The 22,353-nt window shown below is 36.3% G+C and overlaps 1 protein-coding gene across 1 annotated transcript in view; it reads right to left on the reverse strand.

Annotated features, from left to right (window-relative positions):
• Window positions 1–542: 542 nt before the first annotated feature.
• LOC143648382 (uncharacterized) overlaps window positions 543–22,353 on the reverse strand; it is a 239,889-nt gene continuing 218,078 nt past the window's right edge. Inside the window, exon 3 of the transcript XR_013158525.1 lies at window positions 543–598. The gene's annotated coding sequence lies outside the window, so the exon portion shown is untranslated. The remainder of the gene's footprint in view (window positions 599–22,353) is intronic.

Below are 22,353 nucleotides of genomic sequence, written 5' to 3' on the forward strand. Positions count from 1 at the left end.
TATCATAGCACTTAACTTATGTATTTCCTTTCTGTAGTAATCAGAGTCCTTCCCTGTTATTTCTTTCCTTTTTTCTCCCCAGTTGTCTGGTTGATTCCAGCAGGAGGGCAAGTATAGAACAAATTATTCTGACATTGCCAAAACAGAAGTCTTCTCACCTTGCTATCATTTTAAAGGTGTACACAGATTAATGCGTGTATAGATACATAATGGTTTGTTAATATGGTGAGATGGAGCTTCCTAGTTGAAAGCCATTCTTTGCCACATGATACCTACTATGTTGTGAAAATATTCTTAAACTTAGAAAGTAAGGAAATTCTTCAAAAATTGCTTATGGCTTATGTTTTCTCTATTTCTTAACTAGAACTGATTTGTTATTCTTTATTATCCATGGAATGGAATGAGCCAAAAGGGATTACATTGTGATTCTTTTTTACATGGGATGAGGAAAATCAACAACAAAAATCATTTGAAATCACTTGTAAAATCTCTCTTAGAGGGATAAAACAGTTTGACTCTGAGAGCACTTACCTTAGAAAGGTAGTTGTAGGACTCCTAGACACATTGATAGCCTCTTCTAGGAGGTTGGTAAACAACCCTGTTACAGGATGAGAAGTAAGTCATAAGACCTTTTTTTGTCTTGAAAGTTTGAAAAGAAAAGCTTTCTGATCCACAGGAAAATATCAAAGGAGAAATCTCAGTATCAGCTAATCCCTGGGTGGTGACTGTGGTAGTATAAGATTGTATGTACCCCAGAAAAGATCACGCTTGAAAAAGATCAGCTAATCCATTCCTGTGGATGTAGGCACATTGTAAGTGGAGCCTTTTGGCTGGGTAATTTCAGTTGAGATTTGGGCCACTTCATTCAAGGTAGGTTTTAATCCTCTTACTGAAGTCCTTTTTAAGAGGGCGAAGGACACACAGAAAACTCAGAGAAGCTCGTGGAAAAGAGCCCCAGTGGAGCTGTGAGACAGAAGCTTTAAAAGAAGATCACACAGTCAGAAGCCAGAAGCAATGAAACTCAGGAGAGAAGGGCCAGCAGATGCTGACCATTTGCCTTGCCATGTGACAGAAGAGCCCCCAGATTGCGAGCAGCCTTTCTTCAGGGAGAAGATATCATCCTGTTGATGCCTGAATCTGGACATTTTCACAGGCTTAGAACTGTAAACTTGTAAGCTAATCAATTTCCATTGTTAAAAGTCAGCCCATTTTGGTATATTGCATTTTGTCAGTTTTAGCAAACCAGAACAGTGACTTTAAGTGGAATGCTTAGGCTGAAGCATGAACACTGTCTGCCAAAACTATGAATCACATCATAGTGCTGACAGACTTGATCATTTTTAGTGAGATCATTGTATTAGTTTCCTAGAGCATCTGCAATACATTACCATGAATTGAATAGCTTAAAACAGCAGAAATTTATTCTCTCATAGTTCTATAGACCAGAGGTTTGAAACCAAGGTTTGGCCAGAGCGTGTGCTTTCTGAAGTTACTAGGGAAAAATCTGTTCCACCTCTCTCTCCTAGTTCTGGTGGTTGTAGATAATGCTTGGCATTCTTTTACTTTTAGATGCATCACTTTAATTTCTGCCTTTGTTTTTAGTAGGTGTTCTCCTCTTTGCATCTTGTGTCTGTGTCTTGTTCCCTCTTCTTATCAGGACACCAATAAAATTGGATTGGATTGGGGCCACCCTAATCTAGTATGATCTCATCTTAACTAATTACATATGCAAAGACCCTATTTCCAAATAAAGTCACATTCACAGGTCTCAAGGATTAGGATTTGGGCATATCTTTTTGGAAAGGGTCACAATTCAACCAATGGTAATAATGATAGAGAGTTTCTCTAGTATATTTACATACAATTTTTAAAAAATCATCCAATTTACACAAAATAATTTCATAACATCTCTAGTAATTTGGTACAGCAAATTATTCTTGCAAGAGTTAGCTGAGAAATATTTAACTTTCTGTGCTGGTTTGAAAGGTTTTATGTACCCTAGAAAAGTCATGCTTTAATCCTAATCCCATTTCGTAAAGGCAGCCCTTTCTTCTAATCCTTATTCAGTACTATAGGTTGGAAACTTGATTAGGTTATCTTCACAGAGATTTGACTCACCCAATTGTGGGTATTAAACTTGATTAGATGGAGACATGACTCCAACATTCCACACGGTCCTTGATTAGTTTACTGGAATCCTTTAAAAGAGGAAGCATTTTGGAGAAAGCTTCAGAATGACAAGAGAATGATGAGAGCCAGAGTCCATGCAGCCAGTGACTTTTAGAGTTGAAGAAGGAATATACCCCCTGGGAAGCATAATGAAACAAGAAGCCTGGAGAGAAAACTAGCAGATGCCACCATGTTCACCATGTGCCTTTCCAGTTGAGAGACAAACCCTGAACTTCATCGGCCTTTCTTGAGTGATGGGAATCTCCTGTTGGTGACATTTTTATAGACTTATAAAAATTTGGACATTTTTATAGACTTACTTTAATTGGGACATTTTCATGGCCTTAAAACTAAACTTGCATCTTAAAAAATTCCCTCTTTTAAGAGCCATTCTGTTTCTGGCATATTGCATTCTGGCAGCTAGCAAACTAGAACACTTCCCAGAGTAAAAAAAATATATAATTGCATGAAGTATTATGATAGTTACAATGATATTCTTTCTGTAATTTTTGTGATTACTTTATCAAGGAATCAATCTAACTTCCATCTGATAAAAAAATAAAGCTACTAAAAATGGAATTTTTAGAACTTGTCATCTCTAATGAGAAAAACTGTATCTAGTATGGATAAATTTTATCACATTTCGCTTTCTTATAGAGAAATTACTTCATTGAGTACACAAATTCAAAGAATAAATGGAAAAAGGGGCTCAAGGGTATTTTTAATAATATTAATTTAAGTAAAAAATGTTGTAAAAGTGAGAAGGAACAGAAATAATGCTTAAAATTAAGACTCTGGTAAAGAAAATAAGCATCAGTTTCTTAGATAATCAGAAAAATAATGTCAGATTTCCAACATTTATTTTAACTCTGATTCTAATGCTGATTACTTGCAAATGTTTGTCTGTTGCATTGACCTCACCCCTGAGCTTTGGATACATGTGTTCAGTTACCTACTTGATATTTGTACTTAGCTATCTAAGAATGAGACTATTTTAGTTGTATCCAAAATGGGTTTCTTAATTTCTACCTTTGCCCACACTACTCCATCTGTTCTTCCCACAGCCTCCTCCATGGCCCCTAGTTGCCTAAGCTAAAAACCCAAGAGGCATCCTCTCAACAAATATTTCTTTGAATCTGTTGATTCTATTTCTAAACTATATTGCAAACTCATCTGCTTCTCCCCACTTCCACTGTCATCTCCCTCATGCAAGCTGCCATGAACTCTCTCCTGGATCCTTGAAATAATCTTCTAACCAGTCTTCCTTCTTGCTTTTATGTTTGGTCTTTGCCATCCATTCTTCCTACTGCAGTTAGGGTTCTCTTTTTAAAGTGTAAAGAGATCATATTGCTCCTTTACTTAAAACCTTATATAGAGGTTTCAAGGGCCTTGTGTTACTTTTCCAGTGTTGTGTTTATTTATTCCCTGAGCCAAGCACAGTGACTTATAATGTGTGTGTGTGTGTGTGTATATATATATATATATGTGTGTGTCACACTGACACATACAATACATATATACACTTATTTGTAATCTTCCTTTCTTTTTCAACACTTGAGAAGACAGAAAAAAATATATAAACAGACTTTCAAATAATTGGACCATGAAAGGGCTTTACAACTCAAGGTGCTATGTCAAAATTTGGAAATGGTTAATTGGAGATCCAGGTTTGAATCTAGATTACTTTTTTGGCTGTGTGACTTTGGGCAAGTTATTTAGTTTTGCTAAGCCTCAGTTTCCTCATCTATAAAGTGAAGTTAAAGGTCTTGGCTTAACAGGCCTATTGTGAGAATACAGATTTATACAGAATTTTGATTGCCATGAGTAATTCCTGTTGGGTCCCTGAAGGGAAATTTAACAAAGTCCTGTGTATTAGTAAGGGTTCTCCAGAGAAAAAGTACCAACAGGATACAGATACACATATACACACACATACATTATATAGATAGATAAATGGGGGACAGAGATATTTTAGTAACTGGCTTATATAACCACGGGGCCTGGCAATCCAAATTCCATAGGGCAGGCAGCAAAATGGAAACTCTGATAAAAGTGAAGTCAGATTCCCCAGGGGGGAAGCTGGGTGGTGAAGTAGAAGCAGAAATTCCTTCTGACTCATGGAAATCCTAATTCTGGTTTTTAAGACCTCCACTGATTGGATGAGAAGATTCTCCCATTGCTGAGGCAACCTCTGTTTAAACTGTAGATACAATCAGCCACAGATACAGTCATACAATTATGGATGCAAGTCCATCTATGATATACATTCACAGTAGCAATCAGACAAGTGCTTGCTTGACAAAACAACTGGACACCATAACCTAGCAAAGTTAGCACATGAAATTAAACATCATATCTTGTTAGACCTGGAAATTCTTACTAGGGAGGCAATATTATAAAAATTTATATGGAGTTTTTCATAGAGATCATTCAGCATAAGACTATTCCCTCCACCATGCTTGCCACTTGACTACTTCCATGTGTTAATCCAAAATAGTTCAAATATAGTTTGAAATCACTAGTGAAGAGAAATGATGGAGTTCTCTACCAGTATCAGGCAGACAGTTCCCAATTTTAGGACCAGAGTCAAGTTCAAAAGTTTCTTTTCCCCTAGTGATTATATCAACCTCCTCAGTTAAATCAAGATATGGTTTTAGCAAAACTACCTTCTAGTGCTATATGTATAGGTGGCTGTACTCATTTCCTATGATATCTGCTAAAAATTACCACAAAGTTAGTACTTTAAGAAAAAAATTTTTTTCTCTCACAGTTCTGGAAGAAATCAGTTCACTGGGTATCGGCAGGTCTGAGCTCTCTCTGGAGGCTCTAGGGGAGAATCCATTCCTTGCCTCTTTTACCTTCTGAGGGCTGCTGGCATTCCTTGGCTCATGGCCACATCATTCCAATCTCTGTCTCTTTGGACACATTGCCTTCTCTTCTTGTCTCTCTGTAAAGATATATTTTACTGTATGTGGGGTCCACCTGAATAATTCAGGATAATCTCCCAATCTCAAGATACTTAATTTAGTCACATTTGCAAAGATTCTTTTGGTCATGTAAGGTAACATACCCAGATTCCAGAAATCAGGATGTAGATATATTTGAGGAGGGGTGGACACAGTGATACGACAGGTATTTCAGGCAATGCCTTTAAACATCACTGATTGGATGAAAAAAACATAGGGCTATATTATAAATTCAACTCCAATCATCTCTTTGTACATCTAAAAGTTGAACTGATATCATTTTCACTAGATATGGTTAGATAATAATCCTTACAGTTTTTTCCTATGCCATCACTATATATTATTCCTTACACTATAGTGACAAATAACCAGTGCTTATATTCATTCCTACAAACAACTTACCCTTTCTGAATTATTCCAGGACTTGTAAACTGCTTGTCACTGAAGGCATGCATATTGACAGATTCACTCAAGTGGTTAAAATCAGATCTATCTTCTTTGTCACTGGAATGTTTCATAAAAGGTCTTTGTGGTTGATTTTCTTCTATATTTAGAGATGAGAACTGTATTCCTGACATGTCGTCTTGTATAATCTTTTTTTTATGTCATTCAGGGAACCATAAGAATTTACTTTATTTCTATTTACTTTGTGGCCAGACCTTTCAAATGCCTATTTTTTAAAGAAAGCTGTGTTACTTCTGCAAAGAGGCTCCTTTTTTTTTCACCCTACCATTAAGTCTATTGTCATGGTTTGAGAAAGTATATTGAAAATATCACAGAATTTGGCCTCTTAGAACCAGGGTTTCACTTCTGGCTGTGTTAGTCTCTCAACTCAAGTTTCCTCCTCACCTGCATAGTAGGGGTGCTTATAATAAAATCCACAGATCAACATGGGACAGAGAATTAAATGAAGTTAGTATGTTTTGTGAATTGTAAAATACCAGTCAAGCTATCACTATGGTCACTTTTGAGATTCTTCCCATTGATATTTTAAAGCAGCAGTTTACTTCAAATGATCCTCTGGTTCATTAATTTCCATTTACTCATCCATTTAACACATACCAGGGACCTCCTGTCTATCGAGTGCTGGTCTAGGTGCTAGGGACACAGCAATGAACAATACGGAAAAATTCATTTCCTCATGAGACTTAAATTATTTTAGAGACCATTAAGCTCTAAAGTCCTATCCTTAGAGACTATTGCTAAGAACTTTATCCTTTTAGAAGTCTGTTCTCTTCAGTTTATGAAGAAGTCATGCATGCATTCATTTTTACTAGTCATTCAAGAGATCTTTTTCATGCATCTAGAATTCAAAATTGGCAATAACTGCATCTGTGAAAAACTGACAATTTCTTCCTTCAAATTGCTTAATCTAATAGGTAAAATAGTAAGTTGGAATGATACCAGAAAGAAAGAAATAATGCAGCATCCTATAGGAACTCAGAAGAGGGAGTATCCAGCTGAGGACAAGTTTGAGATAATAACATCCAAACTAGGTCTTGAAGGACTAACAGGATAAGTGAGGCGGAGTGGTCAGATGGAGATTCTGGCAGATAGTATCAAGGTCAGCAGTGAGTGTATGCATTGGAGCAGTGCCAGATTAGAATGAGTCATGGGACTGCTAGATTACAGACGATTCAAGTAACTTCTCTTCAAACTGTGGAAGGGTTCTTCTTCCCATCCTCTCCAACAATAAAGTGCTTAGCTGTCTCAGTTTTTAATTCCTTATTATTGATATTTGATGCATATTTGTTGGCATGTTAAAGAAATGCCCTCTTTATGTTCTCTCCGTCTACTGGAAGACTGAATGAGGGAGTCCACGAAAAAGTTCTCAATTGGTTAGTTTGGAAAAAAGCCTTTTAGAAACTCTCTTCACTGTCAGATCTTGATATATCAGACAGGTTCTTCACTGTAGAGCTATCTTTGATGTCATACATACTTCTAAATGACTGGCATACATTTCCTTATAATCCTCTTTACTGATAATAGAATCCTAACAAAGACAGAGCTAACAATTCTGATGGAGACTCAATAGATTCAATTGGGGGGTTAGCAGAGCTAGGGACTAGGACTCAAGTGGCCAATCCCAGTGTTTATCATTGATGATTCCCAATTTAGACAATTCTCTTTATTATTATTAGTAGTAGTATAATTATAATACTAATATAAAAGCTATATTAGTATTATAGCTCTGTCTCTCCAGTCCAAATGTTTTCTGTCTGTATCTTTTTTGTTGTCATGTGTCCTCTGCTCTAGTACCATATTTCTTGGTACACTATGTCAACAAGAGGGGAGCTTAAATACCCTTATAGAAAGAGCACACTCAGTTGAAAGTAACTGTAGTGATTTCAGGGGATAACTAGATGGAACAAATAAATATTTATTTGAAAGTTGCTGATTTCCTTTGGGCCTTTGTTGATAACCGTTAATTGGACTGAATATTTATTTGGGCAATGTATTTTCTTGTATATTAAACACAATTTTGTTTTTGAATGTTTTTTATCATTTTATAATCTTCACCTTAGACTATCCATATATTTTATGTGGCAAAAAGCCAGATATTGTTGCAAAGGTATCTGTAGAGCTGTAGTGTTTTATATGACCAAAACTTTATCTTACATTATGCCTAGATTTCTGTTCTAGGTTTGCTCTCAAAATTTAATCATTTTATGATGGTATCTTGTTCTAGCATCCTTTCCCAGACAATCTGTGTTGTATTTAGGATTCTTGAGAAGGTGTTGTTGGTAGAAGTCTGATTGTTCCATTGTCTTCCTCACACAGAGGGCATTAACTCTTTTTTTAGTGAGAAAATGGGTGATGACTACCCATTGGTTTGCTGATTGAATGTAAAGCATGCCTTTATTATGACTTCTGACTTTTGTGATTGTGTCATCCTTTGATTCAAGCTTGAACTGCTGGACTGAGCTAGTTAAACTTGGATTTGACTCCTAAGATAAATTACTAACCTAATAAAGAATTCAAGGGAATGGTCTTAAGATGAGAAAGAGAACCCCTCACCAACAACCTTTTCTGTGCAAATGACTGTCCTCACTTCATTTGAAATATTAAGAATGGCATTTGCTGCTTGGGTGATTTATTAAAGAACTAGCTCTTACGGCTCCTATACCATAATTCCTCTAACATTCAATTGGCCTGGTATCTCAACATTTTACTTATATAATTTGTTCCATCTAGTTATCGCCTGAAATCACTACAGTTACTTTCAACTGAGTGTGCTCTTTCTATAAGGGTATCTAAGCTCCCCTCTTGTTGACATAGTGTACCAAGAAATATGGTACTAGAGCAGAGGACACATGACAACAAAAAAGATACAGACAGAAAACATTTGGACTGGAGAGACAGAGCTACAATACCCTATAGAGAGTACTAACCTTTGGAGGAAATGATGCCTTCAGTGAAATCATCTGGTGAAGAGCCTGCACTGAAAAGTTGTGATTCCACCAATGAAAATTTAGCATAGTGCCAGGTAATAAGGGCACTGAAACAAGAGCAGTTATGCCTTGTAGGAAAAAATGGAAAAAGAACAATGTAGGATATGTTGAGATGGGTCCAAACTAGATGAGATGAGTTTACTTAGACTTAATAGTTAATGGTCCTCATCTGTTCCCCCTTCAAGAGGAACTAAAAATTTGTGCCATATCCCACCATATGTCCCTTAGTTTTTGATATGGGGGAGCATTAATTTCCTATTGATGCATAACAAATCACCAAAAACTTGGTGAATATTTTAGTTTGCTAAAGCTGCCAGAATGCAATATACCAGAAATGGAATGGCTTTTAAAAATGGAATTTATTAAGTTGCAAGTTTATAGTTCTAAGGCTATAAAAATGTCCAAACTAAGGCATCCAGATTAAGCTACATTGGCTCAAGAAAAGCTGATGGGTTCAGAACATCTCTGTCAGCTGGGAAGGCACATGGCTACACCTGTTAGCTTTTGCTGGTAGTAAAAAAAATTATCAGATTCCCTCCTTCTATCCAAATTATACTTCTGACAGATTTCAAGAAAGCTGGCATTTCAAAAGACTCCCCTGGGGGCATTTTTTCCCCTGCAGCTCCAAATGTCTCTGTCTGTGTTGACTCTGTCTTTTTCTGAAAACAGTTCCCTCTTACAGGACTTGGTGAGTGACCCACCTTGAATGGGTGGAGGCACATCTCTGTAGAAACCATCTAATCAAAAGGCCCCACCCACAATTGGGTGGGTCACATCTCCTTGGAAGCAGCTTAATCAAAAAGAACTCACCAGAGTCTCCACAAGATTGGATTAGGAAAAAGGAATCAGCTTTTCTGGGGTGCACAAAAGGCTCAAAATGGCACAGTGGCTTATAACAACATAAATATATCTTATGGTTCCCGAAACCAGAACCCAAAATGTGTTAGCAGAACTGGGTGCTTTTGACAGCATTAAGGGAGAATTCATTTCCTTGCCTTTTCCGGATTCTAGAAGTTTCCATCTTCTAGAGGTTCAGTTTCTTTGTCTGTTGTTCCATATCACTCTGATTCTTTTGCTTCCATCTTCACATCTTCTTCTCTGATTCTGACCTTTATGTCCCTCTTATTATAGGGACGCCATCCCATTGGGTCCATGGGTACCAGGGGTGGTTCATTGCACTCACCTGGATAATGCAAAATGATCTCCCCATCTCAAGATTCTTAATTTAATCATACCTGTAAAGTCCCTTTGATGAGGTAAGGTAACAATTCACAATTTTTAGGAATTAGAATGTGGACATTTTGGGAGGGACATTGTTCAGACTAGCATAGAGGGGATAAACATTCAATAGTTCTTTTCACAGAGCGAGAGTTAGGAATATTCAACAAATTCTTCTTGTCATCTTCATATTTCAGTGAGGCTCTACCAGACTCAGATTCATTTATCATGTCCAGGCATCAATATGGGTAAATAACATTGTTCCTAGGAGATTTCTTTTTATCTATACCCATTCAAAACATTGGTAGGAATTTTGAGCTGGATAGAGCCAAGATCAGAGCAATTTTCTAGTGAAATGAATATCTCCTTCTATAGAAATAAAACAACAGCTATTAGACAATGAACTACGAATTTGCTTAATAATCCATGAAATGTTTTACCATTTTATCCTAAAAAACATCAAGGAAAATTAGCAAATCTTTCACTGAAGTCAATATGCACTAAGTCAATTACTTTTTTCTGTATTAACAGTCAATCTCTTTTTTTAAATATTATGCAATCATATGGCTTCCCTTATTCTCAGTGAATACATATTGATTCCTTGTGGTCACCACATTCTTTTTTAAAAGCTCAGAAATCTTCTATTTAAAAATATGATGTCATAGCTGATAAGAATTAAAATTAATTTGTTTAGTTCATACTTTCTGGTATTAACTAGGTCTGTCTTTGATAATTGAAACAGCATTTGCACGTCTCAAGATTATTGAACCCCTCTTTTATGTCATTGAACTATACCACCTAATCAATCTTAATAGTTAGAATAGTTACATTTGGCACTTTTTTCTCTCTCTCTGTCTAAAGCTCAACTCATTCCATGCTTTAGTCTTCTTGATTCTTTCTTACATTCCTGTCATTCCTTTATATTCATCTTTCATTATATATCTCTCTTTGTATCTTCTGTGGACGCCCTTTATGAACTTGGGCTTAGAATGAAATACCTATGCAGTTGCATTGTTTCCCTTAGATGTCTTTCCTTTTGACTTTCTCATTGAACTTTTCAAAATTTTTGTACAGTCTAGAATTACATTTTTAGAACTTTCCATCCTTTATTAGCTATTTCTCCTTTCAGAAGCTCAAGGAAGCTTTTTTTAAAATTGGCTTTTTAAGTCTAGGGCACATGAATTCTAGTGTTCCTTTTCTTTGGTATTAGGCATATACTGTGAATGTTAATAATCCATGTTTCTTCTTAGTTAAAATTAAGTCCAGGATGATTTTACCTACATTGATTCTCTTACTTTCTCAGTAATAAAATAGTCTGGTAGTAAAAAAATTTATCAGATTCCCTCCTTCTGTCCAAATTATACTTCCAACAGATTTCAAGAAAGCAGGCATATACTGTAGCATAAATATATAACCACTGGTCAAATTTTTTAACCTACTATAAGGAAGCATATTTTGTCTATTTAGGGAGTCTGTGAAATATCACACAATATCATTTTGATTTAATTCTCTTTCTATAACACACAACTGCCCTCTGACATCCTTGCAAACATGTATGAAACTAGAGTTGATGTCTTTTTTTGTGACATGAACCAATTTAAAACTTTTCCATTTTTTTTCTTTTTTTAAATCTATTTCTAGTTACTATGCTCCTGTCCAGGATCTAGTCACACCAATGCCTAAAATCATGTTTACTTTCTTGATGATATTTTTGGTTCAGTTTTTATCCACTCTTTGTGGACTAGTTATACATGAATCTAAGGCCCAAGAATCTTTTGAGATTAGTTTCAATAGTGTTTTCACTTCGTAATTCCTTCTCACAATAATGACTTTTTTTTAAAAAGAGGTACCACTATGTAGTAGTGATGTTAAATATTATCTACACCCCCAAAACCTTATCAATGAGCACAAACACATTCTGACCCATAAGCACAGTGGAATACCTTGGCTATTTATAATACATAGAAATACCTATAACACTGTATCTGGAAAAATGATGCAGGAAAGTTGCAGATCAACAAACTAAGTTCCAACTATATGAAAATGGATACACATATGTAATTGTAATTAGAAGCATCGTTTGCAGAATATAAATAGTGTTTAGTCTTTAATAACAGTTTGGGGTATGTTCAAATGCACAATCAAGACATTTTAAAAATTGCAACCAAGTTACCATTGAAGTCTGTATGACTTTTCCATACGTACAGACAGACTTTATCCATTTGGAGTATACTCCAGTGTCATCATTAGATGACTCAGTTGTAATAGCTGTTATAATCATCGAAATTCTTGTGAAGTGGACTTGAATAAAAGAAAAGCAAAAATAATTCATCTGCTCTTTTCAGTCCCTTCAGTATATGACCAAAGAGATAAAACATTTTAATTTAGGATTCATGGATTCTCAGTTTCTCAAAACATAGCAAAGGATGACCTGCATCAGAATCATCTGAAGATTTTGTAAAAATGTACATATCTGATTATTACTCAGTTTTACTCAGATCACAAATGCCAGAACCTGAAGCCTGGGTCTTTGCCTTTGTTGACAAGTACCCAAATGATTCATAAACCTGCTAAATTTTAAGAATTATGGCATTACCATGAGAGATTTCAGGGTATCCATGAATCCCCAAATCCTAAGTGTATGATCATTTTACTGGAAAGAGAATCTACATATATCATTATATTTTAAAGTGAAAATTTTGAGATGCCTCTCTTGTGAGCATACGTTTCCAAATTAGCTGTGGACCAATTCAATAAATTTTGGATGGCCTGTCACACTTCAAGAGAAGAAAAAATGAGAACTCAATTTTTTCTTGAAATCTTACAGTTTTTAAAGTATATTTGACGAACATACCTTTTGCACTTTTTGGCTTAAAGGGGAGTGAAATATGGAATGAAAAATCTGAAAGACTTAATTGCCACACAGACTGAGCAAATCCGGAGTAACAGGCCTTATTTTCTACAATGGTAGGATTTGGTGTTTAACACTATAGGGTGTGAAGGATGCGAATTGTGCTTACAGCCTTTACTCAGCTGATCTTTCACTAATAGGTATTTTAAGATATGAAAGTGACCCAGAAAAATCTGTCAATCACATTGTACAGAGTAGAAAGTAACCTGTGTCACTGAGGAAATCAAAGAAGTTTCTCTTTTAAAAATGTCAGTTCTTACATGGCAGTTATCTTTTTTACAACCATTTCTATGGTAATGAAAATGATCTACTCCAAGTTATATTGAGATCTTGGACTTCAAACTTGATCATGATGCTGTAATGAGATGAGATTTGGGAAGATAAGGGTAAGGGTATTATTCATGTGAAGTCAGAGAATAAATTATGGTTTATTGCAAAATGGAGCCACACTTCGCAGCTCTTTCCATCCAGAACTAGTCTATTTTCCCATCCCTTGGATCTGGCTAAACTTATGACTTGTTTTGACATTAGTATAATGTAGCCAATTCTGGAGTTTAATCCTTGAGAGTCCTTTAGATTCCAATTTTATCTCTTGGAATATTCCTAGTGACATGCAAAGAAAGAGGCTAAACTACAGGATGAAAAATTGCGAGGAGAAAGAGACCCAGCCAACAATTAACATCAAAGCCTGAGAAATGAGAGTAAAGCCATCACAGACCCTCCATCCTTCACTGAGACGGAAGAAAACTAAATCTCAGGTAAGACCAGCAATACAAACATTCAGTTAATCCCACCGACACAGAGAATTGTGAGAAATAACAAATCATTGTCATTATAAACCACCAAATTTTGGAGTGTTTTGTTACACAGCAGTAAGCGATGTATGTCACAATCTGGCCAGAGATTTTATTAAAGAAGTAGAAATAAAGACATAGGAGCACTAGAATATATCATCACAGACAATATTTTATTGTGGCAGACTTTGACCCTGCTTCGAGAAAGAACTTGCTGCCTACCTGCAACTGGGAAATGCAGTCAGCAGACAGCCTCCAAATATCAACTCCCTCAGTGTCTGCTCACCTGCCAGATATGCCTAAGGTCATCTCCTTTTTTAAGGCAGCCCACATTCAGTGGCTAAGTATAGTAGCAGATCCAAAGTTCTAGAAATTTCATTCCAAAAGATGACATGCTGTTGGGCAATTCTTGTTCAAGAGCTCCCCAAGGCTTTTAAAGAAGTTCATGAAAATTGTTATACTAGAGACTGTTTTCTTAAGGTAGTAAAATATGATGGTAAACATTAACCCTTTCTTAGATAGATATAAGTTTCCTATGGTATGGATTCCCATCATTATGCTTCCTGAAGACTGGTACCACCAGATATACAGAGGAAACTATGACCTATATCTTTAATTATAGTCAATGACTCTGCCATGTTTTTGCTGGCTAGGTAACGAGGCCAGTTCTTTTTGCCATTTACTTGGACTCACTGTACTTTTTAACTTTGTTACTCAAAGTACAGGATAGAAACAATAACAAGCCAGACTCTCTTGAGACTAGCATTGATTAATTTAACTTAAAACTTCTGTTTAATTTTATTATAACTCTGTTGAACTTCAAATCACTTAATTTTCACAATAACTCATCAAGATGGGTTAAAAATAACAGTCTCTGTTACTCAAGGTTATACAGGTAGTATATGATGTGGCAAGAATTAAACCTAGGTCTGTCTGACTCAAACCCATGTTTATTCTGCAAGTTCATTGCCTCTTATAGGACTAAGCATTGACTGAAATAGGAGAGTCTACAATGCTATTGTTTAAAGAAAGAGCATGATCCAAATACCTACTGTTTTAGTTTCCTAGGTTGTTCAAGCAAATATCATGAAATGGCTTGGGTTAAACAATGAGAATTTGTTTACTCATGGTTTTGAGCCCAGAAAAATGTCCAAATCAAAGCATCATCAAAGCAATGCTTTCTCCCTGAAGTTTAGTGTTCTGGTGTTGGGTATCAGTAATCCTTGGCTTCTGTGTCACACAGAAAGGCATATGGTGGTATCTCCTGGTCTCTCTGTTCTCTTCTGTGTTCTGTCTAATATCCAGACCCTTACTTCAGGTAGCATGTGTTCTCTCTCTCTCTCTCTCTCTCTCTCTCTCTCTCTCTCTCTGTATATATGCATATATGTATATTCCACATATAAAGGACTCCAATAATAGAACTAAGACTTATCCTGATTGAGCCGGGCCATACCTTAACTGAAATAACCTCATCAAATTGGTCATACTTAAAACGGGTAAGAATGGATCAAATGTAAGAGCATGTTTTTCTGGGGTCCATACAGCTTCAAACTATACCCACCATGTAAAATTCTTACTGCAACTAAGGTAAAATAAAGATCAGGAGGGAAGAGAAGAAAAATAAAAAGAAGTAATTAAAATAATCAACCTCCTGGAGTAGGAGAGTGGAGTGGCTGCAGTGTGAATGGTTGGATAGAAGCTGGTGAAGTCATGAAGAATTTGCAGAGGATGAATATAATTGTCCCCAAACTCTGACATGTAAGAATTTAGATCTACCCCCAAAACATGAAAGTGGTTAAGACGATTTGGATGTATCACCTTACACAGCACTGAGTGAGTTTAGACACAGTATTGGATCAAAGTAAAAAGAGTTACAGGAAAGATTTAAATAATTTCATGGACACTCTTCAATGGCTTTGGTGAGAAAACCCCAGAAAATGTGGGGTTGGGGACATAAGAGAAACTTGTGATGCTGAGTTCCCACGGCCATTTTGTGGCCCTCTGCCAGGGGTAGAATTCTAGGCAGTTCGGCCCCCAATCTGCCCTAGTTTAACATTTCTTATATTCATGTGCTTGCTCAGGAAGAATATGCTGCTCTGGCAAAATTTGTCCTGACAGGGCTTTATATTCAATTTCCAAACACTGAAAATAATCTCCCTTTCTTTCTCCTCTAAAGACAAAGCTTGTCCCTTTGTCTCAAGGTCACTTGCAGGGTGCAGAATACTGGTCCAGGAAGAGCTGAGCTCTTAGAGTAGCTTCCCTGTAACCCCAAAACACCTCTTACTTGGACTTAACCCCTGGATTTCTTGAGTGCAAACCTTATTTCTGTTCCTAAATTGTGCCTAGAGTAATGAAGCAGGTTAAATATTTCTTTCTCACTGTTTTGGTGGTGGCTCAATAGATTTTTGCTTTCCCTTCATCTCCTGCCCCTCCCCTCTAGGGCTGAAGGTTTGAAGTTTAAGTTGAAGAAAGAGCCATGCTTCATTTAATTCTGCTGCAGCCAGATGGCTGTGGATGTCACGCTTCTGATGAGACATTAAATCAAGGTAAACACTAGTCCCCCAGGCTGAAGAGAAGAAAAATGTGACTTCACCTCACAAGAAACACCACAGTCAATCGAGACCTGCTGCCTTGCCTCCAGACCCACACCCTCAGAGTTAATCATAAAATGCTCCCTCTGGAATATATTAGAGGTCACATTTAATTTGATGGGAAATATTTTCACAAATCTTACCTGAATATAAATTTATGCATTAAAAGTGAGTACTTCTACTTTCAGCAAAGACCAGTACAAGCTATATTCCTGCGTGAACAGAGTGCAATAAAATAAGGTTGCAGACCTTATGTAATCTAGTTAAATAACCTAAAAAGAGCAAAACTGGCTTGAGAAAGAACTAAGAAGCTCAGGGTTGCCATTTCAGGTTGTCTTCCTGTAAAAGTTTTCATTTTTCAGATATCAATCTAAGTAAGAATATAACTTCATTTATTTTTTCAAACTAACTTTACCAGTACCATTCATTGACTAGCTGTTTTTCATACTGATATAAAACCTGTATGCTAGGCCTGTCTCTAAACTCTCTATTCAGTTTCTTAGCTCTGCCTGTTGATTCTTTCATCAGCACCATTCTGATTTGATTATTGTCATTTATTGTATGTTTTAATATCCCATAGCCTAAGTCTCTATTCCCACAAATTTTTAAATTATCAATTGCTATTCTCACCAATGTATTCTTCCAAGTTAAAAATTCACTCTGCCAAGTTCCAATCAGTAAATAAACAAATACACCTAAATGGGCTTTTCATTGAAATTAAATTGATTTGGGGAAGAATCAACATGCATCTTCACTAGATTCTTTCTTAAAGTATTCTCTTTCATAATTTGTGAAGCACACCATATTAGTCAAGATTCTTTGGCTGCCAGGGACAGAAACTCAGTTTAAATTATCTTTAAATGGGGTGTCCTGCATTGAAGAATTAATTCTATATTGATCCTAGTTCTATAAGTATAACCTAAAACTATAATGTTTCTAGAAAAAAATACACAGGAAAAATCTCCATGGCCTTGCATTTAGCAAAGATAGCACACAAAATGCTTAAACCACAAAAGAAAATAGTTGATAAATTGGACTTCCTCAAAATTAAAAAACTGCTTCTTAAAAATCACTGCTAAGAAAATGAAAAGACAATCTGGGAGTAAATATTTGAGGAATGATACCTGATGAAGGAATTGTATTCAGAATGTATGCAGTATTCTCACAATGTAATAATAAAACAAACACAACAAAATGGACAAAAGATTTGATTAGGCAAATAAGCATATGAAAAGATGCTTAATATCCATTTTCATTATAACCACTTTGAGATACCACTGCATGCCTATTAAAATTGTTGGAATTAAAAACACATGCACACATAACAATTCCAAATGCTAGTGAGGAAGCAGAGCATTAGGAATTCTTATTGTTGATGAAAATGCAAAATGATGTACTTTGGAAGACAGTTTCGCAGTTTGTTGCAAAGTTAAACATACATTTACCATATAACACTGACATCTCATTCTTAGATATTTACCCAAGAGAAATGAAAATGCATGTTCATTATGTATGTATATGTATGTGGTTGTATACTGTGAATTTTAAAATAATCACCAAAAACTGGAAATAGCCCAAATGTCCATGAGCTGGTGAATGGATAAACAAACTGTGGTATATCTATACAATGGGATACTACTTGGCAATAAAAAAGGACAAATTACTAATACTTGCAACAACATGGATGGATCTCCAATACATTAAATTGAGTGAAAGAAGCAATGGTTAAAAGACTATGTACTCTATGATTTTGTTTACATGACATTCTGAAAAAACAAGAACAGGAAAACAGATCAGTGGTTGCCAGGGATAGGTGACTGTCTACAAATGGGGGTGAGGGAACTTTCAGGGATGATGGAAATATTACATATCTTCATCATGGTGGTGATTAAACAACTTTTTATGCATTTATCAAAATTCACGGAGCTGTCCACCTAAACATGGTGAATTTTACTGTGTGTAAACTCTACCTGGTTGGGTTTTCTTAGGTCTCATGCCAACTGCTCATCAATCAATCTCTGTATCTTGGTGAATAAGATATTCTGAATGGCCAGCTTGAGTCATTTGCCCCCCTTGTGGTAGGAGAGATGGCCCATCAGAATCTCTTGGGATGTAGGGGAGCAGTTTCCCAAAGCAAGTGCAACCAGGCAGACAAAATAACAGATGTCCCGACTCCATCATTCTTCATTACTACTCACCAAGATCTGTCTGCTCCTCTTGTTGCCCAACAATACCCAGCCATGGTATTCCACTTCCAGCTGTGTTCCAAGGAATCTTTACAGCATGTTTTCCAGATTTTCATTTTTCAGTTTTATGCTTTCACTTGTAGCAGCTACTATGAATATTTCTCTCAACCTCCCCACTATTCCACATAAGCCCAGCCCCAAGTAGCTGTAAGGTGGAATGATTTCAGTTGGTTATTTGACCTGCCACTTTAATGATAACAGTCCTAGGAAATAACATGACAGCCCACCCTGGCCTTGTACTCAGCTGACTTTCTTGGCAGTTGCAAGACCAAAAAGTAAGCTGGACTGATTTGCATAATTAATCTTACCAACCAAACCTAATCCATATACAGTGTAATCAGAGCTCTTTATGAACTACAGAGACTCCATCTGTGAACTTTTTAGGACCTTAGGAAGCAAAGTTGTATTCTTGGAAGAAATCTTATAGACTATTTACTATAGCAGTCTACATTTGAATGAGAAACCAGAAACTCTGAGAGCTTCTTGTTAAGAGCTGGGATTAGAATCTGGGTCCCTTATTTACTTTATATGTGTCCTCATCACTACTTTTTGGTGCTTCCTTTTTCAAAGATTTCCCTTCTGGTTAATAGTTTGTCTATGAACATCTCTACCATAAGTAAATACAAATGTTTTGAAATGCAAATCAGTCAATGTTGCCACCCATTTAGTAAAAGACTGTGATGTTAGTGTGTTATCCTGGGAGAAAATAGAGCTTAATGAACTTCAGGGTCAGAATAGCTTGAACACAGGTTCTAGTTTCAAAAGTTAATACCTGGGTGACCTTCCCAACTTAGCCATTCCTCATCAATAAAATGGGGATAATAATAGCATATCCTTCTGAGGGATATTGTGCCAAATAAATGAAGCATTTAAAATATTCAGCATAATACCTAGTACATAGACCATACTCAGCAAAGGTTACCTATTTTATCAAGTTCTCTCTTTGGTCTCTGCTTCTGCCCTCGTCAAGATATAGGGTTTAAGAGGAAGAGAAACCACAGAAGTTTTCAGATAACAGAACTAGTAGAACTCTAATGCTGATTTAGAAAAATATTGGTCTCATTAAGATGTCAGACTTTGCTGTGAGGGAGGATAAGAGAGCAAGGAGGATGATAATTTTAGTTCAGGGAAAGCAATCTCTGAGATTTTGCTAGGTAATGTTGAGGTCTAATTTAGTAGCTTGGTCTCTTAAACCCTGAGATGATACAGCAGAGAGAAGGTCAGGGAAGGATTTGGTCAGTAAAGGGATATGGAAGGACAGGAAGACTAGCCAAAATGACAAAGGAGTGTAGAGTGTAAAGGTATTTTTAGATAAGGACAAGAAAATGGGAAGGCATCTTGGATTCAAACAGGCAAAAAGCCAAGTGTAAGAGACTAGCTGAACATACAGTAGATATGGGTCAAAGAAACAGAGGGCCCAGTTGCAAGAGCAAATAGGGAGAATTGGGGAAAAAATTGAAAGAGCCAATCCTCCTCTAAAAGAGCTGGGACAATAAAACAGATTATAAAAAGGGGGTTACTAACAAGATATGAACACACCATTGCAACTAAGTAAAGGACTTCTGAGGCAAGAAGTCTATACTCATTTCTTGCCAGGGATAAGACTGAAGCCAGAGTACTAGAGAGTCTACAGATAGTACCTGAGGGAAAAGATTTTAGGCCAGAATTAGGTGGTGAGGAAATGGAGAAAGGATTTCTTCACAATCTGCACGTGATGACAGACTTTCACAATCCATATAATTTGAAATAGAAATAGGGTATTATGATTACAGAATTTTTAAGATATTTTGGTACAAGGGCCCAGAGGCATTTTAAAAATATGGCCTTGTTTTTCAAAATTAAGAAAAGAAACTGGGATGCGTTCGAGATAAAGAAAATCTCACACTAAAATCTACTGATATATTTTCCATGATTTTCAGGAGTACTCTTGAAATGCAGGCTCTTTGAATGCAGGTTATTTGGCCAAGTGGGAAGCATTCTTTCAGGTAACTTGCAATTATTCTATGAAAATCAGGAACAGAAAATTCTACAGAAATAGACAGCTTTGGAATTTTCAAATTTCTAAGGATCTGTAGGGATCCTGAAATAGATACCTTGATTTAGTAGAGCATTGTGTGTGTATGTGGGTATGTGTGTATGTGTTTCATGGGTGCTGGGTAGAGGTACAGGTGCAGTGTTTGGGCATGGGAACTAGCAAATAAAAGGTAAGGAACTGAATGTGCAGTCAGTCAATAGTTATAGAAAAGAACTTCAAAATAAACAGTTTCCAAACTGTAATTCACACAGATCCCAAAGATTCTAGTTGTCTCACTGGCTACTGCAAGAGAAGGATAAGGTGGAAGCTTCATCGGAAGATCCACATACTCATTTCAATCAAAGCTACTCTGCTTTTTATCTGCACTATGAATTGAGATTCCATAGAAGATTTTGTTTGAAACAAAGGATTCCAATATTCATTGTAAATGACTATAAAAATGGACAAAAATACATTACTGGGTATCCTATGGAGCATCTCCTTCCAGATAATTTCACTCTACAGGAGTCTGCATCCTTTATGGTCTTTTAAGTATTTTATGGCTCTGTAAGTATTGAAAATTTATGGTAATTTGAATGGTTCTTGTCCAAAGAAAGGCAAATGAGATTTTTCTGGTAAAATACTGTTTCCTATGAATATTGAATAATTTTTAATTTGTTTGTAAATTTATTTATATTGTTTATATATTTTGTGCTGTTTGAATTCTCCTTGGAACCATTTGTAGCATCTTACTTGTTCCCTCATTAATTAATAAGCTAAATAAAAGTCTTTGACATGTGCTCATCTTATATTAGTATTAGAGTCCTGATTTTACCTTTTAAAAATTATCCTTTGAAACTTATAAAACAATATTTGGCAGTTATTGATGTTGTGTAAACACCCTAATTCCCAGATAAATTGAGGCCTATTGAATCTAATTGAGAATAAATTTTTAAGTGTCTACCATAACTAGAACTCAGATCTCCTATGTGGAAATACAGGAAGAACACCCAAATGAGAACAAACAAACACTAATCATTTAGAGCTTCTTATAGCAAGGGAATTAACCACCAACTCTCATATTTGGCAGAGACTCGAGCCAGGCAGAGAGAACTGGGAAAGCTCCATAGAGGGGAAAATGGAAGACGTCAGGTGTACCCTCATGGGAGGCTGTTGGCTGGCAGGCAGCCTGTTTGGAAGCAGGGCCTCCTTTGTGATTATTAGGGGAGTACATTTTGGTTTTACCTGGTTGATCATAAATTGGAAGTAGGGGGAAAATTATTAGTGAAGCTGTAAGTAATTGTTCAAGTCCTGGCTGTAGTGACCAATTGTAGGGATTGTGGTTTGACTTCATGGTTGCTGTAGATAGGGGACAGCTTCCTACACTGATTGTTTTAGGTTGAGGCCACTGTTTCCTGGTCTGGTTACCGCTGATAGTGGGTCAGAGTTTCCTGGTCATTATCCATTTGTATATTCAGTACCTCACTAAACTCTCCACCCAGTGTTGATGCTGTTCTTTGGAGAAACTGGTCATTACTATTTTAAATCTGATGAGAAAATGTAAGCCTGTTAACATGTAAAGGTTTCTTGAACATCAAAGTATGATGATAAAGCCATTCAATTAGACTTTGTCATATATAACAAAATTAGCCTTTTCTTGCTGAGGAATATGTATAAAATATCTGACTCAAACTTGAATAGGACAACCTAGACTGAAAACAAATGATTCTTTGCCTCTGCAAGGGAGATCCCTGGTATCAAAGAACTATGAATCTGAAGGTGTGGCTCTCATCCTTTTCTCTTCACTGACACATATGATGAATGAATGTCACATGTGACAAATTCCCATAGGCACAGATATGGTGATCTGCCTGTAACACAGATTCTCACAAACTGCCTGTACTTTCCCTCTCCCTCAGCTTCAGGAAAGCATATCAGCATGCAAATGAATGGTGGTAACTATTAATGGGTTATTCTGAAATACATATTTTT

Source organism: Tamandua tetradactyla, chromosome 10 (genome assembly GCF_023851605.1).
Source record: "Tamandua tetradactyla isolate mTamTet1 chromosome 10, mTamTet1.pri, whole genome shotgun sequence".
NCBI lineage: Eukaryota > Metazoa > Chordata > Mammalia > Pilosa > Myrmecophagidae > Tamandua > Tamandua tetradactyla.